This window comes from Diceros bicornis, chromosome 29 (assembly GCF_020826845.1).
Source record: "Diceros bicornis minor isolate mBicDic1 chromosome 29, mDicBic1.mat.cur, whole genome shotgun sequence".
In the NCBI taxonomy this organism is placed as follows: domain Eukaryota; kingdom Metazoa; phylum Chordata; class Mammalia; order Perissodactyla; family Rhinocerotidae; genus Diceros; species Diceros bicornis.
In genome coordinates, this window is record NC_080768.1 from 14,048,597 (window position 1) to 14,071,848 (window position 23,252).

Sequence of the window (23,252 nt, forward strand, 5' to 3'; positions counted from 1 at the left end):
GTATATTCTTGTACATCATACTCTTTCCATTTATTCAGCATTAATGTAGGGAGAGCTATTCTTTTAGAAAATGTCAAAAAGAACAAATTACTCAAAATGGCACTGTTGATTGTAAGTAGACTGTTTTGCCTTATTCTAATGTAATGCATTCTCTCAATAATAGGACATTTTTTTCCAATTTTCCAGATAATTTTAGTGACTCATGATCAGAATACTGAAGGATAAGGAGAAAGCTATCTCAATGTAAAATATTTCAGTCACTTCTCTACCAGCTAGTTATTTCTTGAGAGCAACTTTAAATCTAAGTCACAAATGGATTGAGACTAGCGATCTCACTTCGTCCTTTGGAAAACTATGTATATCACAAAATCCATATACATTTTGACATAGTCGGCAGCCTTTGCTTGAAATAGGCTGTGAATCAACTGAGCATGGAAACTCAATTTGCCTGGGGATATACTGGCCTTTAAATAAAGAGGGTTGATATTCTCTGGTAGAACAACAGAGAAATCTCCCAACATCTATAATTCTGTGTATACTACAAGTGTAACAGACAGTCTGGGTTTCAAGTCATCAACTGCTCATAAAATGATTATATATACTTTTTAGAACAGAAGTGTAATAAATGGGCTTTTAAGCTTACTTGAACATGTATTTTTTTAGAGTACTGATTTCATTATATATTTTCTTTTATTTCTCCCAGAAGATTATTTTTGTGTTATCTCTCCAGCAACCCTGGTCATGCAGAATACCACCTGCTGATCACACAGCTCTGTGACAGCCATTGCAGATTGCTAATGGTAACTCTGTACTAGTGAATAGATGACTTTGGATGTCTGATCTAGCCCAGGGGTACAAAGGGCCTGCTCAGAGAGGGTATGATGAAGCTACTTAGGAACCCTGAGACCCAAATTAGGAATAAGTAAATGTGTGAGCAATTATCCATGGGCACATACTACCTTAAAATAATTGGAACCACTGTGCACATTGCTTAAAGCTGCCTGATGCTTGCTATCAACTTGTATCCCCACTTCTATGCTGGCACTGAGCAAAATAAAGGAAAAAATGTCAAGTACCAAGCATGTAAAAGCCAGGCTTCAGTGGGAATACATAACTATTTTCAATTGTTTTATATGATGCATTTTATTATTCTATCATTTAAAATGACTTTGGATCCTTGCACTCAGAAATTTGGGTGGAGGAAGGAAAAGAATTTATTTTTCAAGTTACCAAACATGATTTCAAAATATTTTTTAATGGTTTTCAAGATATCTGAACAGTAAAAATACCTTGTCTCTCTAGGATTTTCAATAAAATCTATTATTTGGGATATTTCAAAAGGTTGGTTCATATAACATCCAGACAATTGCTTTGAAACAGTAAAAATCTTGCTTGCTCCACTATCAGCCTCCTACTGCTAAATTTCACTTTCCTATGATAACGATGACCTGTTAATATTGGTCTTGGAAAGATAAAATTTAAATTTTAAGCCAAAACACTTTTTCAGTGTAAGTGAAAATATTAAACTAAAACCCAGAACAGGTTGAGAGAGAGAGAGAAAAGGAGAGAAAGAAGAAGGAAGGAAGAAAGGAAGAGAGACATGAGCCTAGTGACATGATTAGATTATGGTTTTTACAATAACTGTATTATCACTTAGAGAAAGACAATTTAGAGGCAGGTTCAACTATGTTGAGGTAGTACTCCAATATATACGTATATATAACTAACATAAATTAGACATAAGCAAGGAATCTAAAATAAAATACTCATACTGTATTTTAAGTTATTGTAATTGCCTCTCCCACTCTAATTTTAATGCATCCAAATCATTTTTATCATATAAATGAAGTTTGAAAATGTCAGCCAAAATCCAAATTCCAGAATTTTATTAACAGCAAATAGTTGAGTAAAGTACTTGTAAGATGGATGGGCAGATCTGATCCCTCTGCTTTTGTACTGTGACTTAGCATCTGTCTTATCTGTTCCATGCAATCAAGAGCAATGAGTGTCCACCTGCTAGTGGTAGCAGTTTGGGTATTGTTGTATCTGTTACTTGTAGTAGACGTTATGCAGGGAAGTTTGCTTCCCAGCTGAATGGATTAAGGAAAAGAATTCGGTTTGGATAACACAGGTCGTATCCATGCCAAACAATATCCAGCCGTACAGCTTAAGAGCCCATTATCTTCCATGTGATAAAACAAACCAGCCTAAGTTACATGGCGTGATGATCGCCTTTGAACACACACACACACACACACACACACACACAATTAGCTGCTTGCTTTCTGCCTCCAGAGTAAAGCTTATAATCACAGCTAACTGTATATGTCACTCGAGTGATGCTTAAAATAAGAGGCACTTGGTTCTTGCCAGATTTTTGGAATCTCAAAATTCAAATGCCAGTACTCAAATATCAATTTCCTTATCAACACGTTGACTAAAGGAAATGAAATAAAACTAAATAAATGGTACATAAAGATTTTTAAATGAATCTGTATCTATCTATTGAGTGATTAGTGATTTTCTTTGATATTGAATTGTTACGGCCACTCAAAGGAGAGAAGTTTTACCCTTTTATTCCAACCCTCGATTTTTAATGTATCTCAAGACTTTCCAGACAGTGTAGTTTATTTTATTGAGTGCTTTGACGTGGATTGTGAGCTGGTTTCTTTGAATACATTTTAGAATCGATTTCTTCTGAAGATACAGCATATTACCACTGTAGCAAGAGAAGTAATTAGATTTGGCCATACCACTTGTACAAGAGCTGTCTCGAACAGATGGGGAGCCCAAACTTTCGGTAGCTATAAACAAATAAAATTCAAAACAATGCTATATTTCAGTAAGACAAGCAATATATTAAAATAAATCAATGACTAGTTGAATAGAAAGAAGATTCTAATTGCTAATTTTTGTTTTCTAAATTTCTCTCTCTCTCACTCTTCCTCTCTTTTTTAGTCTTTTGTATAATTCTTTAGAGCCAGCACCTGCACACAGCAATATTTTTTGGTTAAATTTCAAAGCTGAATTTGTCCAAAAGAACAAAGAAAGCTGTTTTTAAACTTTGATCTCATCATCTAGTTTCCAATCTAGAAGGGATATAGACGCTGCAGGCCAAATTTGGCCCTGATTCGCTAAGAAAATACAGTAATTTGAGTTCAGAGAGGATTGGAATTTTTGCGTGTAGGAAGAGCGTGTTGGCCTCATAGCTTCAACCAACAAGTTCTGACCCTGTGTGGCCCAATGTAAGTTCTTCAATGAACTGTATATATTAAATCCAAGTCTCCATCTTCAAAGGCCCCTGGCAGTGGATAGACCACAAAGATGAAAGGCTTGGTGAGAAGAGATAATTAAAACTGAATGGATGCTTGTTGTATAAGTAAGTGCAAAGAAAAATGATCACTTTAGGTATTCACAAGGAATTTATAAGGAGCTCTATGTGTTATGAGTAATTAATTTTGGATAGTTAACACTCGGAAGATGACCCCTAAAAGACGTGGGTCAAGGCTAAGTGCCTAATTCTCTCTTCTGTTATGTTTTATGGGGAGTTTTACACTCAATGTAAGAAAAAGACACTAAATCGAAGAAAGCCAGAGAAAAGCTGACCTCTTCTGAAATTTTCTATTGAATTGATTCAGATTAAAGCAATGACCTTTTGATTTTGTGAGGTCTCTCCTAAAAGACCTCCAAAGATTAAAGGGCATGATGTGTACCTTGGGGAAAAAAAATAGACTGATTAGAGCCTTTGACCATCTGGATGGTTGCAGAAAATAGAAGTATGTCTTGCCTGAGGTGGTGGCCACAGAGGCATTTGCTCCAATTGCACCCAGCCCTAGTCTCTCAGGAAATGGTCAATCCACCAACAAAGTAAGATACGGACTTAGGGTGTCAGAAAGATGAGGGATAATTTTACAAAGCTTTCAGAACTGTAATCTCCAGTAAGCTACTATATCCGTCTAGTGGTAGCTACTTTTGTTTGTGTGTGTCAGATGACTCTAGCTTGAATGAACTTTTTCATACACATTCTGTTTGAAGAAAAGTCTTGCTGTGTTTTTTTCTTTTGTCATTCATGTGTCTATATAGTACAGTAGCATCGCTTCCTCCCAACTCGGCCATCCCTCCTCGATTCTGTTCTTCCTTTCTTCATCCTCCCAACACTCTAAGTTTTTTAATGTAGCTAGAAAAAGATAGTCATCCTGATAGCAAATTGTGAATATGTTGATGGAGTTATAATCTTCTTCTCATCTATATGATGTTGTTTGTATACTGTACACACTGTTGAATATTGTCAACATATGACAAGAACCAGCAGGAACTCAGCTATAAAACATGCATTTGCCACAGATGAGAGAGTAAACATAGATACAGGAACAAACATGGAGAAAAACAAACGTGAACATTACAATGGAAAGGGAAACATAATGTAGAATAACATTTACATTGACCTGTGGAGTTTGAGAAGTAAGACACCTTTCATGAAAAAGTTCAATGATACCTGTGCAAATGACCTTCAGGCTTTTTCTTAACAATCTAAGCCTACAAAGCCAATGAACCATATCAACAGTGGTTCCTAGGGAAGTTATAGTCAGAACATAAAAGTTAAAAATAAAATTCTCAACCTGAAAAGCCTTACATTTTCCGTTAAATGTTTTAAATATTCTTGATCCAAGTTTGCTGTTGTAAAAAGTTAATTATAAAACTATAAGACAATTCATTTACATAGGTAAACAGGTCATAATCAGTGCTTGCAGTTGGAGGAAAAGGTGAAATGTTACTTCTTACCAAAAAAAAAAAAAAACAAGCAATCACAAGAAGTCACATTCTCAGCACTTGATCCTTCAAGTTCCTGCTTTTCTCCATGGATATGAGGCCACAGGACTTCTTAGAGGAGGGGGTACTTTGAACAAGTCAATAAAAGCTCTGAGTGTTTTAACTTTTATTGCGAACATTCTCAAGCACATACCAAAGTAGCAAGTATATTTTGCCAATCCTGTTTCATTTATTCATGCCACATTATTTATTTATTATCTATTTATTGCTGAATTACTTTAAAGCAAATCATTTCATCTACAAATGCTTCAAAATAAAGCTCTCATCGATAAGGACACTTAATTGTTACTTCACTTTGTTGTTTGTTTTTATAATACCACTATGCCATTATCACACCTTACAAAAAATTAGTGCCTAATATCAGCTAACATTCAGTCCATATTGAAATTTCTCTGATTGTTTCAAAAATGTCTCTTTATAGTTTCTTTAAGTCAGGATGCAAACAAGAGTCACGCAGAGCATTTTTTCCTCCTGTGTCTTTTGTATTCTGTAATAATCTCCTTCCTTTTTAATGCCATTTATTTGTTGATGAGGTTCAGAATTTTTTTAGAAAGTCAAGAAATTCGGGGCTGGCCCCATGACTTAGCAGTTAAGTGCGCGCACTCTGCTACTGGCGGCCCCGGTTCGGATCCCGGGTGCGCACCAATGCACCGCTTCCCCGGCCATGCTGAGGCCGCGTCCCACATACAGCAACTAGAAGGATGTGCAACTATGACATACAACTATCTACTGGGGCTTTGGGGAGAAAAAGGGAAAAAAAGGAGGAGGATTGGCAATAGATGTTAGCTCAGGGCTGATCTTCCTCAGGAAAAAAAAAAAGTCAAGAAATTCCATACAGGTGCTGCTACATATTCTCTGTTTCATCATCAGTTGTCTCACCTGGAGCAATGCTGAGACTGATCAGTGGGCTCAGGTGTGACCTACCTGATCCATCCGTTATAAGGGTCCCTGTCCTTTCACCGAAAAGTCTCAGTACCCTTGGATGATTATTGCCTAGATCCATTATTGCATTAGGGATTACAAAATAGTGACTTTTTGAATCTATTGTTCTTCATCAATTCATTAAAATGCCTGCATGTCGATTTGACTGTAAACCAACAGCTGTGTCACTCTTTCCAAAGGTAATCACGAAGACTACAATGACTTTTCACACTAAATGAAGCCACAGAGGCCTCATTGCACACAAACCTCAGAAGAGTTGAGACTAGATGCTGAGGAGAGTGAGTTAGGCAGGGAGATTTCTTCAACAGATATCACAATGATTTCTGTGTCATTCGATTTTGGATGGTGGGGATAAAAAAAAATCATGAATCTGTCCTCTAGATATTTGGTAGAGGGCCATATGGCGGCGTATTTTTCTTTACTTAATATTATGAAGTTGTTCTCCAAGCCCTCCACAGATGTTCTCTATTAGATTATCTCAGAAGGCCACAGCTAATGTTGAGCCTGTTTCTCGCTTTATATAAAAGTCAAGGAGGCAGAAGGCTGAAAAATCCATTCAAGATTTTACCTGGTGTCTTCTGTCTTCTCCAAATAAAGCCGATCCAGGAGAATAAAAAGTGAGCTGAAATAAGCTTATCTCCCAGAAGGCCAAGGGCAAATGTAAGGTTCTGGCCAAGAATTAGTAAAGGCTCGGGGAATGAAATAAATGCTTGTTTCAAATATAATTTGAAGGCATTGTGGACTAACACCAACCTAATCTCTGAAAGAAGAAAAACAAGTCCATTTTTAAATGTGCAAGTCCCTTTCCACAATAGCCAGCAAATTGACTCCCAACTCTACTGTGCAACTAGACATGATAGGAGAAAAACATTATCTTTCCTTGATTGATGAAGGCTCTTCTTTGACACCTGTGCCACCTATTAGAGTGACGAACACGATGTTGTTTTTCTGGCCCTTATGGCACTCCCTGTGAAGACTGAATTTCCCTCTCTCCTTTTCCTGTTCTCCCTCTCTCTGTCTCTCCGTCTCTGCCTCTTTCTCTCTCTCTCTCTCTTTCTGTTGCAGTCTTATATAAGATACTAAAAGCAGTGTAACAGACAGTACGGCCTTTGGCGATAGAGAGAATGGGGTTTAAATATTGGTCCAGCCAGCCACCTGCCTGTCATGTGACCTTCCCCACTTTCCTCTTCTGTAAAATTAAGATAATAATATTTACTTTTCAGGATTATGGCAGGGGCTATATGTTACGTATGTAGCATACACAGAGCAGTGCCTAGAATGTGGAGGATACTCAGTAAATAACCCAATAAATGTTAGTTACTATTATTTTTAGAGAATATCCAATTCCTAAAACCTGTTAAGTTTCTTTTTACCATGATGCAAATCAGGTCTTTAAACAAGATCTTCTGCCTGTTGCACGCGCACTTTCCATGGGAGAGAGGGCATTTTCCTGCACGTTGTCACTTTTCGTTTTTGGCTTGGACCTTGCCACATGCTGCTGATTTCTCTCTAGGAGAAATAAGCCCATTTAAAATCTCTAAAACATTTCCCTGTGATATCACACAAACTCAAACCTAAGAGATTTTTAATTGCTGCTCGGTAAATAAGGGAAGGTAAGGTTTTTCCTACTCAGAGCCGCTGTAAGGCTAGGGTTGATCAGTTCTACTTCTAAGCTCAATTCTGGACTATGGTCGACAAGATTTAATCAGTTTTGGCTGCTAGCTTGCCCTGTCCACATGCCTCACTTGGCATAATTGGACCTTTGCCTTGCTCTAAGCTCTAAAATCCCTCCTCTCCATAGACAGTGACTGTGCCTTATCGTCTCCAGTCCCTTCACAGGGACTGGTGTTCTGCTCCTAAATTCTAGTCCATTGCTTTGAGCCTTGCTATGTGCTAACAGATTTCCTTCAGGTCCTGGTATTCTGGGCACCAGAGGACCACTTTGGTTTCTCTGTCTCTCAATCCATAAGGATGGATGGAGGGTATCCAACCACTTCACTCACCTGAGACGTCTGTTTGCCTGGACTGAGACCTCTTGTTGCCATACTTTGTGGAGACCTCTCCTGGGCTAAAGCTTCCTTCAGCATCTGTAGGTGAAAGCAGTTGCCCAGAACCTGTACCACCTTTCTTGGCTGGTGAGTTTCAGGCTTGGGCTTTGCCAATAGGGCTTCCTATCCAGCCATACCAGGGTGAGCCTTAAGGCAGGACATCTAAAGTCAGAATGGATATTTGGGACTTGATTGTCATTGGCTACTGCCAGGTGAGGGTCACCTGCTCTTGAGGGATGGTGGAGACCTCTAGGTTAGAAATCTCTTAACCTGTGATGGCTTCTCTGCCAATGGCAGGAAGCAAAGAACAGAACCTATCTCTCTTCTTTCTTCCTTGGTTTGCTTCAAGTATTTTTGTCTTTGTCCATTAAAAAAAAAAAAAAAGCTAATTGATGAAAATCATCTAGAATGTTAATATTGCAATTAGCCAAAAAGAAAACCACAGACAATACAGAAATTTTTTAAATGAGAAGAAAAATGGGCAATAATCCCACCACCCACAGGTAACTACTGTTACTACTTAAGAGTATTATTTTTTTCAATTCAATGGGTATAAAATTTTGGAAATGTAAGGTGAATAAGTTCTAGACATCTGCTGTACAACATTGCGCCTAAAGTTAACAATACTGTATTGTACACGTCAAGTTTTGTTAAGATGGTAGATCTCCTGTTAATTGTTCTTGCTGGTTGTTAGTGCCATGGAGTCAATTCTGACTCCTAAGGACCCTGTGTACAGCAGAGCAGAACCCTGCCCAGTCTTTTTGCGCCATCCTATCACCTTTCGGGGCTAAATCAGACAATGCTCCACTGCTATTCATATGGTTTTCATGGCCAATTTTTTCAGAAGTGGATGGCTAGGTCCTTCTACCTATAAGTGTTCTTACTGCAATAAAAAAAATTTGGAATCGTTACATACACACACACACACACACACACACACACACACACACAAAGGGCCTTCCCCTTTATATTCCTTTATAAAACTTGGCATTAGTTTATAAATTTTTTCACTTAAAACAAGGAATAAAATGTTACAGAATCCAGAAAATCCAATTAAGCATATTGTTCCACTGCTAAACATGTTATAAATATTGACTAAAATTGATGTTTATTGATAATCACATGGACACTTGACCTTGATTATGAAAAATTATTAAAGTCATACATGTTTTATGTCAAATCTGTTGAATATTTTGAGTCTTCCAAAGACCTTATAGTTAGCTAATTGGAAAGTTCTAGTTTAACCCTTTTCCTATCACATGACATGAGTTAAGTTATTTAATGTTTCTGAGTTTCTGGGCCTTCCCCTTTAAAATTGGAATACGGTAGGGGCTGGCCCAGTGGCGTGGCGGTTAAGTGCGCGCGATCCACTTCGGCAGCCCCAGGGTTCGCAGGTTCAGATCCCGGACGTGCACCAGATGCACCGCTTACCAAGCCAAGCTGTGGCGGCGTCCCATATAAAGTAGAGGAAGATGGGCACAGATGTTAGCCCAGGGTCAATCTTCCTCAGAAAAAAGAGGAGGATTGGCATCAGATGTTAGCTAAGGGCTAATCTTTCTCATACACACACACAAAAAAATTGGATTATTATATATACTGACTGTGAAATATGGTAGTGTACGTTTCATCAGTCTTTCTCAACTTATTGCCACCTTGAAATGCATGACACATGACATTTTCATGTACAACACATACCATAAGCATTAACCAAAATATCTGTCCTTCTCTTTAACATAAAAGATGCTAGAATGCAAATGAATGTGAATGAGTTCAGAATACCTAAATATATAAAATAAGTAACATTATCTAAACTAAAACTACCAGCATTTCACAAGAGAGAGGTTGAGATCTATGGTGTTAAAATACATAATAAATCTGTAAGCACCAAACCAAGTAAGATGCTATTATTTCAGTAATTATATCAACGTGGAAGGTCTATTTCTCACTTTGCAGAAATCTCATCCAGGTGGGTAAACATTTTGCAAGTTTGGATACCACCTGACAAGAAACAATTAAGAAATTCAGTATTTAATTTGTTAATTTGTTACCTGATTTAAATTAAAGATAAATTAAGCTGTGTTCTTTACTTATTAGCAAGATTCAGGTAAACAAGGTTTAGAGAAATAAATAGAATTGAGTTTCTTTGTGCCTGATTTTAATTATGACATAACTTTCAAAGACAGCTCCTCATTTGTTCCACTTAGAATAATTTCAGAAAGTAAATCTCTGAGCCATAATTGATAGCTTTCAGATAACACCTTCATCTCAAATACTTGTTTATTATAAAAGCTAAATAGTATTCTTCTAGGCATAAATTCTGTCTTTTATTGATTCATAAAACTAAATTACCAGTAGTCACTTAAATAAGAATGGGCATTAAAAATACATAAATAGGGAGCAGGCCTGGTGGCGCAAGCAATTAAGTGCACGCACTCCGCTGCGGCGACCCGGGGTTCCCCGGTTAGGATCCCAGGCAGGCATCAATGCACCACTTGGCAAGCCATGCTGTGGCGGCGTCCCATATAAAGTAGGGGAAGATGGACACGGATGTTAGCCCAGGGCCAGTCTTCCTCGGCAAAAAATAAAAAAGAGGAGGATTGGCAGATGTTAGCACAGGGCTGATCTCCTCACAAAAATAATAAATAAATACTTACATAAATAAATAATTGCTGTTTGTGAAATTTCCAATATATGTAAAAGTGAATTATAATTAATGGGAATTTACTGTCAATTTCTGTGGCAAATCAGGTGATTAGTAGTAAAAGGCTGCCCAGCAGTGTAATTAAGCTTTTTAAACTACCTAAAATTATTATCATTGCTGACCTTAGAATTTTTTTATAAAAACTTTATCCCAACTATCAAGATAAAAGAAAAAAAAATACTCTTTTGTCTATCATCTTAAAACTTTCGTTTCCTGTGGTTCAATCCGAAAGGTAATGCCTCTGCTTAAGATCAAGCAGTTTTTAGAACTCTCCTTGAGAATTTTTCCACCATCAGTGATTCATAACCACTTCCTTTATGTGATCGTATGATATATCTTTTCAAGTCTACATTTTAAAGTTATTTCAGGGGTCCACGTAATCAGAGTTACGGAGGCCCTGTGGGCTCTCCTTTATCTCCTCCTCTCTTGGATTTTGTCTCAGCATTCCTTGACTTTGCTGCTGGCTGCTCAACCTATGGTTTTACAGCATGCCTTTGACCAAAAGAATAGCTCTGGGTTTGCTCTTTAGCATATATTTGGAGAATTTAAAATAAATAAAAATAAACACTACTTTTTGTGAGCTGCAAATACGTGTCCTACAATAAACGCCGAAAGATTGGGGCGGGGAGAGGGGGAGATAATTTTAGTGCTACGGTTTCATTATTGATGATTTTAAATGATATTTAGGAGATAAGAAGATTGTCATATGGTGTAAGATAATCGTCTACTTTCATTCTTTTGCATGTGGCTGTCCAGTTTTCCCAACACTGTTTATTGAAGAGACTTTTCTTTCTCCATTGTATGTTCTTAGCTCCTTTGTTGAAGATTGGCTTTCCATAGATGTGTGGTTTTATTTCTGGGCTTTCAATTGTGTTCCATTGATCTGTGTGTCTGTTTTTTGCCAGTACCGTGCTGTTTTGATTACTATAGCTTTGTAGTATGTTTTGAAGTTAGGGATTGTGATGCCTCCAGCTTTGTTCTTTTTTCTCAGGCTTGCCTTCACCATTTGGGGTCTTTTGTTGTTCCATATAAATTTTAGGATTCTTTGTTCTATTTCGGTGGCGAATGTCACTGGGATTCTTATTGGGTGCAAACTGGTGCAGCCACTATAGAAAACAGTATGCAGATTTCTCAAAACACTAAAAATAGAAATACCATATGATCCAGCTATCTCACTACTGGGTATTTATCCAAAGATCAAGAAGATCCAGAGAAATCAGTGATCCAAAGAGATCTATGCACCCCTATGTTCATTGCAGCATTATTCACAATAGCCAAGATGTGGAAGCGACCCAAGTGCCCTTCTGCGGATGAATGGATAAAGAAGATGTGATATAAATGTACAATGGAATACTACTCAGTCATAAAAAAAGACAAAATCGTCCCATTTGCAACAACATGGATGGACCTTGAGGGTATTATGTTAAGTGAAATAAGCCAGACGGAGAAAGACAAACACCACATGATTTCACTCATATGTGAAAGATAAACACATGGCTAGAGAGAAGAGATTAGTGGTTACGAGAGGGGAAAGGGTTGAGGGGTGGGTGAAAGGGGTAAAGGGACACATATGTATGGTGACAGATAAAAATTAGACTATCGGTGGTGAGCACAATGCAGTCTATACAGAATACTGACAAATAAATAATGTACACGTGAAATTTCACAATGTTATAAACCATTATGACCTCAATAAAAAAAATTGTCATAGAATGAGCATTTATAATCCAACACAACAGGTAATATTTTTAGATCAGGAATAGAATTGGAAAGAAGAGATGGAGCCCCATGAGGACAGGGATCAGGTCTGCTCTTGTCACTTTATCCCCTTCACCTGGCTCGGTGCCTGGCATGCACTAGGCACCTGAAAAATATTACCCAAAAGAAATAAACAAACAAGGATGGAGGGAAGAAGAGGAGAGAGCAAGAAACAGCAAGAAAACCAGAAAATATTGTCCTCCTCCAAAATCATGATGCAGCCAATCTGGAAAAATTCATGGCACTTTGCATGCAATTGAGGTCATGAAAATCTGATGGAGGTAGCGAAGGTTAACACAAATAGCAGACACAGTAACTCTTAAAATAATAATTGCTCCATCCCCCTGTTCACCTCTTGTGTTATTTACTATTTCCAGCCAACTTTATCATTTTACCTTTACTCCTATCCACGCCCCAGGGCAAAGCCCAGTGCAGAAATCCTTAAACCAAGAAGGAAGCAGTGACTTACTCAGTGAAACCCAATTATAAAATTCGACTGTGAAAGTCCCAGGGGGGTGTCCTGGAGGAACACACTAGGAAGAAAGCCACCTGCGGTACCCTGTCTGGCAGGCTGCCCCCATTTTAAAACCAGAAACAAAAATTCTTTGGGGGTTAGGCTGTCCCTTTCACCACCCCCACCCCACCACCAAAAACAACAGCAATCACTAGAGGAATAAGTGGGCTATCAGATATGAAAATAAGATAGTTTGGGGAAAACTGGTTTGAGACATTCTGAGGCTAATGTCCTGGAAGGCAGAAGGCATGAGCAGGTCCAGCGAGTTGTGGCTTCTGTGCTAATGGAATCTGGCTGTCACAGTACTGTGTGTAGGCATTTGAAATCAACTGGTGTCTTTTGGCTTGAGTTTCCCTAGAAATGGTCCCTGAGGCAAGATTTGAGTGGTTTAATTGGGAAGGGGTTCCAGGAAGCCCTCAGAGGGAAGTGAAAAGTGAGACAGAGAAAGGAAGAAGGGAAGAGAAGTATGCTAAAGAAGAGATTCACTTGACTACGTGGGGTACCATGAGTGACTGGCATGGATTCCTATCAGGGACCGCTAAGAGACTGCGTGGAACATTCCCGAGTTGTCCCACCTAAGGGGCAAGGAAACTGGAGTTTTTGTCCACCCGTCTGTCATTGGTTGATGGTTACTCCAGATGCATTAACCCCCATGGCATTTTCGGCCTGCCCGGCACATTTTCCTGCCACACCCTGTGGCCAGGCAAAGCCCTCAGGCAGACAAGGGCAGGGGCAGTAAGAAACCCAGCATGGGGACAAGGAGTGTCCAAAGGGGTACAGGCCGAGCGGTGGCATTGCCTGTTACTTGTAACAATTCTTTCACTTTTTACAAACATACTTGGTTTACAATTTCCTTGGCTTAAATCACAAAATCCTGGGTCATAGACCAATAACAGTAACAGCAACAGCAACAAGTAGTGTGGTGCCTATCTGTAGGGAGCGAGTCTCTGAAAAAGTGTTCACCATTGTTGTTCTCCGAGTCTATACCTGGGAGCACTCTTCTCCGAGCCTTCCCGTGTCACGCCCGCCTGTGACTCATGCTGATCTCCTTTCTTTATTTCTTATTTCAGTCTGCTCGGGTTCCTTATCAGGTATCTCTGATCTGCCCTTCATCTTCAAGCTCTGCTCCCCTCCATCTGGATGATTGCGGTCATCTGCCAGTTGCTCTTCTTGCCCCAACCCCTCAGCACCGCCGACCCCAGTGCGAGCTCAGCCTTCCGGAAGCGCACATAAGCGCACGTCCCCTTCCCAGCTCGGAATTTACAGAGCGTTCTTCCTGCCTATCAATCCACCCAAGCTTCTCTGACCGGCATTCAAGAGCACCCACCTGGTGCCAGGTTCCCTACCTCACCTCTTCTTCCGTCACTCTAGTTGAGCCCGTCTCCTGTGAACCACGAACCAGGCAGTCTCGTCACCATTCCTTACTCAGAATGCTTTCTCTGTCTCTGCTTCCCCAACCAGACCTGCAACGCTTACCCCAACTTCTCTCCATGCTCCAGCTGTGGAGAAACTATGTTTGCTTTTAAACTAAGTAAGTTTGGCTTTTTATATTTTAATGATATTCTTCTACCAAAACAGACCTTATTTCTCCCTTTAGCATAGTCCCTTAAACAAGAAGCTGGGTACACTACAAGTTGGTAAGACAGCCAGAGCAAGAGAGCTGGTATGTATTAACTCAAGGTGAACAGCTCAGTAGGAAAGAGGACCCCACCCTCTTATTCCTTAATAATGCACCACGTCCAGGGGTGGGCGAGTTGACACAGCTGCTGAGAACCATGTAAGTCTGCTCTAATTGCATTAACTTGATCATGGCAATAGGAGCAACTTCACTGCTGCCATGCAGGAAAATGACTTTTGGTTCCATTCAGAAAGATTACGTAGCAAACTAGCATCTTTTTTTTTTTTCTCTTCATGCTACAGAGGAAATGGAGATGAAAGGTATGGGAAACTACTTTCCAGAGACTTAGCAGAGAGGGAAAATCGCATATCTGTCTGCAATAAAGAATGCAAACTCGTTATTCCATCATTAGAATCAGAATAATTTATTGAAACGTTAACATTGAAATATTAGTTGGTGCTCCCCAGAAAGATCCTGGGGAGGGACTGTATGACACTTTTAGGGAGGCCGAACTCTAGTTTCCCTAAAAATTCTCAAACAGTGTGTCACCGAGACCTGAGACCTAAGAAGACCATGTGTCTGGGGCAATATCTGAGACTGGTGCCCAATGACGTCAGGGACCTCTCCAGCACCTTACTGCATTGTAAGACCCAGGGGCCTAACACAATCTTGACTGAAACTGAATCTCCCATGAGATATCATGTGCTGAATTCAGGATTAAGTTGATGTACAGAAAATAAGGAAATGCAGTATTCTAGGCTCAACCAAGTCTGTGGATTAAGATTCATATTCGTTACACATTATTATACACATTAATTGATTCACCTACTCTCTACAAAAAAAACAGAACTGAGTTTTGCCAAAAAAAAATCCCTGACTACAGGGGAAGTGTTAAGCAGACCTTAAGGTACGAATCCAGCCCATCAGTAGCCCAGGTGGAGTAACATTTTATGGAAAAACTGGAATCAAAAGCTATAAATGGACTATAAATAAGTTTAATCAGAACTGTATATGTTATAGTATCAACAAGGGGGCAACATCAAAATAAAAAACCTGACGTCACTGAAAGTATAGTAATTTGTTTTTAGATTCCTCCTCTTACAGCTTATGCAGTAGAGTCCTGCATGTATGTGCAAATCACTGGAAGATACCAATTTTAAAATGTTTTTAACTTGCTGGCACTGGTTAGGTACTGGGGTACATCAGTGAACAAAAGACGAAGATTCCCACGTTCTACTCGAGGGTAGAGAAACCAGCAATAAACATGATAAGTAAGTGATAACAAGTTAGAAAGTGATGAGTGAAAAAAGGAAAAAAGCAGAACTGAGTAAAATGATCAGGGAAGATGGAGGCAGGATGCTGTGTAAGTGGGGGTCAAGGTAGGCGTCACTAAGAAGGTGATGTTTAAGCAAAGGCTTGAAGGAGACGATGGAGTTAGCCTAGTGGGTAACTGAAGGACAAGCATTCTGGATAGAGGAAACAGCAGGAACAAAGGGGGAAAAGCCTGTGAAGAATTAAAGTGAAACCAGGCAGGAGGAGGAAGGGAGAGCCTTCAAACCACAGTGCTGATCTGATACCTGTGAGAGGAGAGAGGGAAGGAAGGAGGCTTGGTTAACAAGAGCCTCTGACTGAACTGCAGCTCTGAGGAAGCTTCAGGCAGACCCACAGGGGGCCCCTCAGCAAAAACTGCTCACTAGAGGAGTCACACATGCAGAGGAAATGGCCTGGCTCTGAAACTCCTGCCTTGCTCCATCATTGGCTGGTCAGGAGCAGAATGCCACACAGTTGGGAGGGATGAGCAAGGTTCTCTCCCAGGCCATAAGGCAGGAGCATGGCTGGCATGTTCAAGTAACAAAAATGAGTCCATGTGGCTAAAGCAGAGTGAGCAAGAGTGAGAGCAGAGATGAGGTCAGACAAATAAGAGGGTGGGGGTCAGATCATCCAGAGTCCCCTGGGCTATTGTAAGGGCTTTGGCATGTTATTTGGAGTGGAATAAATTGACACCAGTGAAAAGCACTGGGCAGTTTTGAGCAGAAGTAAGCAACGTGGTCTCACTTCTGTTTTCAGAGTATCACTCTGCTCCTCTGGAGAAAGTAGGATGTAAGAGGAGACTACTTGGGTGGCTACTGCAGTGATCCAGAGAGAGGCGAGGGAGTTCAGGCTCAGTGGTGGCAAAGGGGGATGAGAAGGAGTCCAATGGTGGGTGTATACAGAAGGTAGAACCAACGCAATGAGCTAAAAGATAGTATGTGGAATGTAAGACAGAGGGAGGAATGGAGGCTATGTTAGTTTCCTAGGGCTGCCATAACAAACTGAGTAGCCTAAACAACAGAAATTTATTGTCTCACAGTTCTGGAGGCTGGAAGTCAGAGATAAAGGTGTCCACAGAGTTGGTTCCTTCTGATGGCTATGAGGCGGAATCTGTTCCATGTCACTCTCCTAGCTCCTGGTAGCTTCAGGCATTCCATGGCCTGTAGATGGCATGCTACCTGTGTACCTATGTCTGCACATTGTCTTCCCGCTGTACATGTCTCTTTGTGTCCAAATTTCCCTTTTCATAAGGACACGAGTCATATTGGATTAGCTCACTCTAATGATCTCATTTTATCTTGATCATCTGCAAAGCTCTACATCAAAATAAGGTCACATTCACAGGGATTAGGGATCAGGAGTTCAACATCTTTTGGAAGGACACAATTCTACCCATAGCAGAGGATGAATTCAAGAGTTTTACACTAAACAACTAAAAGGACGGGGTTGCTATCAACAGAGAAGTGGAAAGCTGTGGGTGGGACAGATTGGGATATAGTCACTTTGAGATGTTTCTTAGAAATTGAGTGGTAATCTCAAGTAGGCAATTATATGAATATGAATAAAAGTTCAGAAGATGAGTCTGAATGAAAGATATGAATTTGGGAGTTGTCAGTATATAGATGGATAGTATTTCAAGTCATGATCCTGGATGAGCAAAGACCGAGCTAAGGACCAAGCTCTTCGATACTTCAAAGTTAAAATAGGAGAGAAGAGAAGGAACCAGCAAAAATGATTGAGAAAGAGTCAACAATAAGAGAAAAAACAAGGGAGATATTATTTGCCATATATTGGGAGCTGATTCTGGAAGAGGTACCGTGCTACCTGTTATATACACATTATCTCTAATTCCTACAACAACACGACAAGGAAAATGTTATCCTCATTTGTCCAGATGAGCCAGCTCAAGCTCAGAGAGAGATTTACTTAGAGGCAGAATGGAATTGTGCTTAACGGCATGAGCTTCAAATTCCCATTCTTCTCTCTCACTAGCTCTGCAATTTTGTGCAAGATAATTTACCCCTCTGTTCATCAGTTTCCTCAACGATTAAATGGTGACAGTATCTACCTCATAGAATTGTTATAAGGATTAAATAAATTAAAACTCTAAAAAAATAAATGAATTATTTTCAAAGTTCTTTGAACAGTCCTGGCACATGACAAACACTCTATCACTGCCTGTTAATTAAGTAAATAAATTTGCTATATGTCACACTGCTCCTCAGTAGCAGAAATAGGATTTGAACCTAAGATTTTTGTGTATTCAAAGCCCATCCTGTTTCTATCATATCACAGTGAATGTGACTCTTGTCTTAGCATTAGCATAGATTAATTAATCTAATTAGGGGAATTGATCATTTGGAAAAATGGAAAGACAGTTTTGAAAAGCTGCATTAAAGACGTTTTACTAAATAGGAAGCGAAGTTTTAAGAGGATAAGTTGTCATGTAAATGTGAAAACAGTGAGAGAGAACCATAAGAGGGCTCAAGGCCACTGGGTCTAAGATGGGAAAGGCTGGCTCTGTTCAAGTGTCTTTCTCAGGAAAAGAGAGCACCCAGTGTAGGTTGTCCAGGGAGACCAAGGAGATATAGGATTTTGCTTCTCTCTGTGTCACTAGAGCTGATTCTCTTCTTCTGGACCCTTACCATCAGGTGTGGGATGACCATGAATATCTGTTTAAAGTTCATGCTGAAAACAGTAATCAGACAGAATCAGGATAGGATAATGTTCACAAGTCCCTGGTTGAAGAGGATTGAAACTAAGAAGAATCAGTGTCAAAGACAATAGGAAAGTCAAGGAGTGTGACTGTGAGGGACAGACCTTTCGCATTGATTACGAAGAGGCCAAGTTATTCCAAGGAAAGTTGCAGTAAAGCAAAGAGAAGAAAGTAGTTTTAACAAGTTCTATAAGCACAGATAGAACATGAAGGCTGGAAGAATAATTATGGAGAGGGGAAGTAGATGGAATGAATCATTTTAAAGTAGCTGAAAGAGAAAATTAAACCAATGAAAATAGACTCTTAAAGGTTTAGGGCTAGAAGGGGCCAGTGGCATCATCTATGTGAATTGTTTTGTACTCGAAGGGAACTGAGGCTTAGAGAAATCCAGTGACTTGCCCAAGTTCCCACAACTAGTTACTGACAGAACCAGGTTGTGGAAAGACTAGATCATAAGTAAAGGATCCGTTCTGACAGGTTTTCTTAAACAAGGAAAGGGAATTTACTGACTGATTTTTTTTTTAAAAGGGACAAAAGAATATGAAGCTGATATGGAAGGTTCAGGTGAGAATTAAACAGCAAAAGGACACTTCACTGTCTGAAATATAGGCGAGTATGAAATAAAGGACCAGAAACAGAGGAGGGACACATAAATCGTGCTCTCTCTTTCTGTTTAAAAGGATATAAGAAGACCACTGAGAATAACACAGTGAGTGAGGGGTTACAAAATTTAATGTTTGGGAGTAGGGAGACTTTGAAAACTGTAGATTATCAAGTAAAAAAAACATTTGATAGTTATACTATTTGTAAAAGGAGAAATAGTGCAAATATTTGTGGGTTTTTTTTTTTAACTTAAGTATTCCACATTTTTTGTTGACAAAGCAAAATATGCACTAAATTAAGCCTGATTTTATAAAAAAAAAGTCCTTGGATGACTAGCGTGGTATGGACTAGGGAATTCAGCTCAAAATTTATAGCACTTATATAGGGTTTTTTTCTCCGTATTTCTTATGTTTGTATTGCAGTAATGAAGAAATATGGAAGCCGTCTGGTGGCCAAATAATATCTGTAAATTCCCATGGATAAAGCCTCCCCTTATATTTCGAAGTTATTAAGTTCAAGTCCTGTTATGGTTCTACTTTTATTAGTTTTTTCCCCATCAATGCAATTATTGATTGATTAATTCTTATTGGCTTTCTAAAGTAGAAAAAAAATATGGCTGAAGTAAAGCACTTCATAGAGAGGAAAAGTAAAGTACATAGAAATGAAAATCTGAGAGAGGCGATAAAACCTTTCTTCTAGCCATGCAGCTCTCTCGTGCACAGAGGACTTGAGAGAGAGAACATTTGGCTTAGGAGGGACCAGAGTTGCTTGGATGAGGGCCAGTGCTGTTTGTCAGGGTTTTGCCCAAATAATGATATTCAGCATTGGCACAGGCCCTGAGCAATGTACAGTGTACAAAGACCCCTCACACCCTTCCCCTCACTCAGCCCGACATTATGTGAGACAGACATGGCAACTGGTCCATTCTAAGAAAACTGAGGCTCAGAGAAGTCAAATGACTTGCTCAGTACTGCACAGCTAGACATGGCAGACCCAGAATCGAGGTGCCTCTCTCTCTCTCTCTCTCTCTCTCTCTCTCTCTCTCTCTCAGTTCTCTTTTTTTTGACTTGTGACCCAGGCCAAATGATGAGTTTACTGGTGATATTGGCTGGGGTTCTATGGAGATAGCAGGTCCACAAGTTACAATCTGTGATCCAGAAGGGACTTAGACAGCCAGGCAGATTGAAAGGTTCTTTTTGAAAAAAGTTGCCTTGGCCACAAACAGAAACTAGAAAGCATTTTTCCTGGAGGCCCCAAGTCTGTCTTACCAGTTGCACCTTAATAGTGGCAACCTCTTTGTCTTAAAAGGACGAAGTCTTGCGTTTAAAAATGGAGGAGGAGGGGGTATCAGTTTCCCAATGTCAAAGGCAATATTTTTATCCCCAGGATAACCTGGTATCTGTGTATGTTGGTAAAGTTCTCTCTCAGATAGATGGTGATCTCCCCTGGAGGTTCACATGCCTCCTTGAGTGCAAAGGTTGTCTTCTGGATAACTCATCTTTCCCCTTTTCCCCTAAGTCTCCCCTTTTTGGAGACTTCCTCCTCCAGGGTCCTGGATCACCTGGGAAATTGGGGTCTGCAAGGAGAGCCCAGGCCAGGGCTAGAACAAAATTACATCTATAAAATAAATTTTATATCCAAACATGTTTCTTTAAAATGTCTAAGTTGAACCATATGAAATTGCTATTTGGAGGAGGTCAAAAATGATTGATTTGTAGCAATTACATGTGTTCGACCTAATAGTTACATGTACCATAATCCTACTTGGAATGCTTATTAAGTGGAAAAGTTGGGCCAAATCAGTTTACTCACATTGTCTTGTAGTCTTAAAAATCACATCTCTTTTTCCATATGTTTAATTTCTAATTTTTAAATTCAAAATACCCACTAGCGGGCCAGCCCAGTGGCATAGTGGTTAAGTTTGCACGTTCCACTTCGGGAGCCCGAGGCTCGCGTGCTCGGATCCTGGGTGTGGACCTATGCACTACTTATTGGGTCATGAAATGGCAGGCATCCCACATATAAAGTAGAGGAAGATGGGTACGGATGTTAGCCCAGGGCCAATCTTCCTCAGCAAAAAGAGGAGGATTGACAACAGATGTTAGCTCAGGGCTAATCTTCCTCACACACACAGACAAAAATACCCACTAGCTATTTAACAAGAACTAGAGTATAAATAAAAATGTTTACATTGAATTAGGTATGGTAATTCCTCTACTGTTACATGAGGCAGCATTTAGTTATGGTTCTCATTTTTGTAAAATCCTAAAACTTATGCCTATTTTTTTCTTTCAAAATTGTTTTTACTCTCATGAGTTACATATACTCAAGAGAACTCTACTGAACTAAGCCTTAGATGGTATTTCAAGAAACATGGAGAAACAAGATAAAAGCTGATGGAAATTGAGTATGTCTCATCATTGTACAAGAGGAGGCCGATAGCCTCAATGCCCCAGTATGTGCCATACTAATTTTCACTCCCACATCTCTCCTCCTCACACTATTCCTGTCACCTTTTATGATCTCTTCCTCGACTCTGACTGTCCAAATCTCACTCATCGAGTCCCAAATCTTTTCATGAAGTGTTCTTTTATGACTATAGCTGATATGCTATGCTGTCTTCCTCAAAGTCTCTACGTACAATTTAGCGCCAATTTCTTCGTTACGTGAACTAATTTATGCATTCTTTTACTTCTAATACTTTATGCACATTTGCATTCTTCTATTTCCTTTTAGACACCTCAAATAGTGTTAGGCTCAGCAGAGGGACTTGAGGACCTATACAATGAATGACTATTATTAAAATATAACAGGTATAATCTTTGTACTTCAAAAATTTACTAAATACAAGTCAACATCAATATTCAAATCTATTTATACCAAAATATAGAGGTATCAAAGACAAAAGTTCATAGATAGATTACATGAATTATATATAAGCTTCATATCTATATATATAATTCTGTGTAGAGAAACAAGTTTTTCATCAAAAAAGGAAAGAAGGAATACCAAATCAATTCCATTTCGTCAGGTAAAAACTTGACTTAAGAAGGTTTTTGGAAAAATGGATAGGCAAAATGAGAATTTATCATTGGGCATAAAAGGGAGTCAATAAAAATAGTCCAAAGTGACACTGATTGAAGAAGAGTGGGAAAATTCGCAAGAGCCTATCACAAGGATTGGCAAAGAAAAAAATAGTGAGAAAAGGTAGCAAATCTTGACCAGCCGGCTTTATGAGAAAAGAAAGGTTTAGTATTATTATCAGGGTGGTAAGCACTCCAGGCTTCTGACAGATGCCCTGTGGCTGGAGAAGATGAGATGTGAGGGTCCATCCATGAGATGGGCTCCGTATGTTTTCATTATGTACTGAACTGGTGGTGAGACACCAAATTTAAGATAACCCATAGATTCAGTTGAACTTGAGCGGGTAGTGGATGGTTGCCTGGAGGAGCAGATCATACCCACATAAGACCCTGAACCTGGGAGAGATCAATAAAGCCCTGTGGGTATAGATACCAGGAGGGAGTCAAGCCGGGGTCCGTAATAAATATCAGTAGGAGTAGAAGAGAAAACAATATGAAAGAAAGACGATGGCTATCAGCGAAGTAATGGGAAAGCAGTAAGGGATGATTTCAGAGGAGGGAATTTCAGAGAAGCAATTAAGCAGAATGAAATCAGCTGTGCCAAAATGACAAAAAGACCGCGTTGCACGAGAACTAATAGCTACTGCGATTTTTTTCCAGAGAAAGGGGTCAGTGAAAACCTTTCCAAAAATAAACTTTATCTCCAACAGGAAAAACAATTTCAGGTTCTTAGTGTGTATGCTTTTGGGAAGGAATATGCAATATTGAAAATGAAAGTAACTCTATTTTAAAGAATTTTAAAGAATACCTCCTTTTACAAAGAATGATTAGACGCGAGCTCCTTCCATTCAGTCAGATGCTCTCCCTGAGAGTAACTTAGGCACTTCTGGAGTTACATTAATCTTCTTCGGTCCCTGGAGCAACATTAAGTACAGGCAGCAGTAATTTACTAAATTGCATACTCGAAGACTGAAAGAGTTAATGCGACTCCAAAAGTGCCTAACATTTACCCAGGGAGTAATTTACACACTGGAAGCATCTGGCTGAATATGGATTCAATTGTTTACTGTACTGTGGGTCTCACCGAAAGGAGGTCACATGCTTTCTCTTATTGAAAAGTTCTGGGGA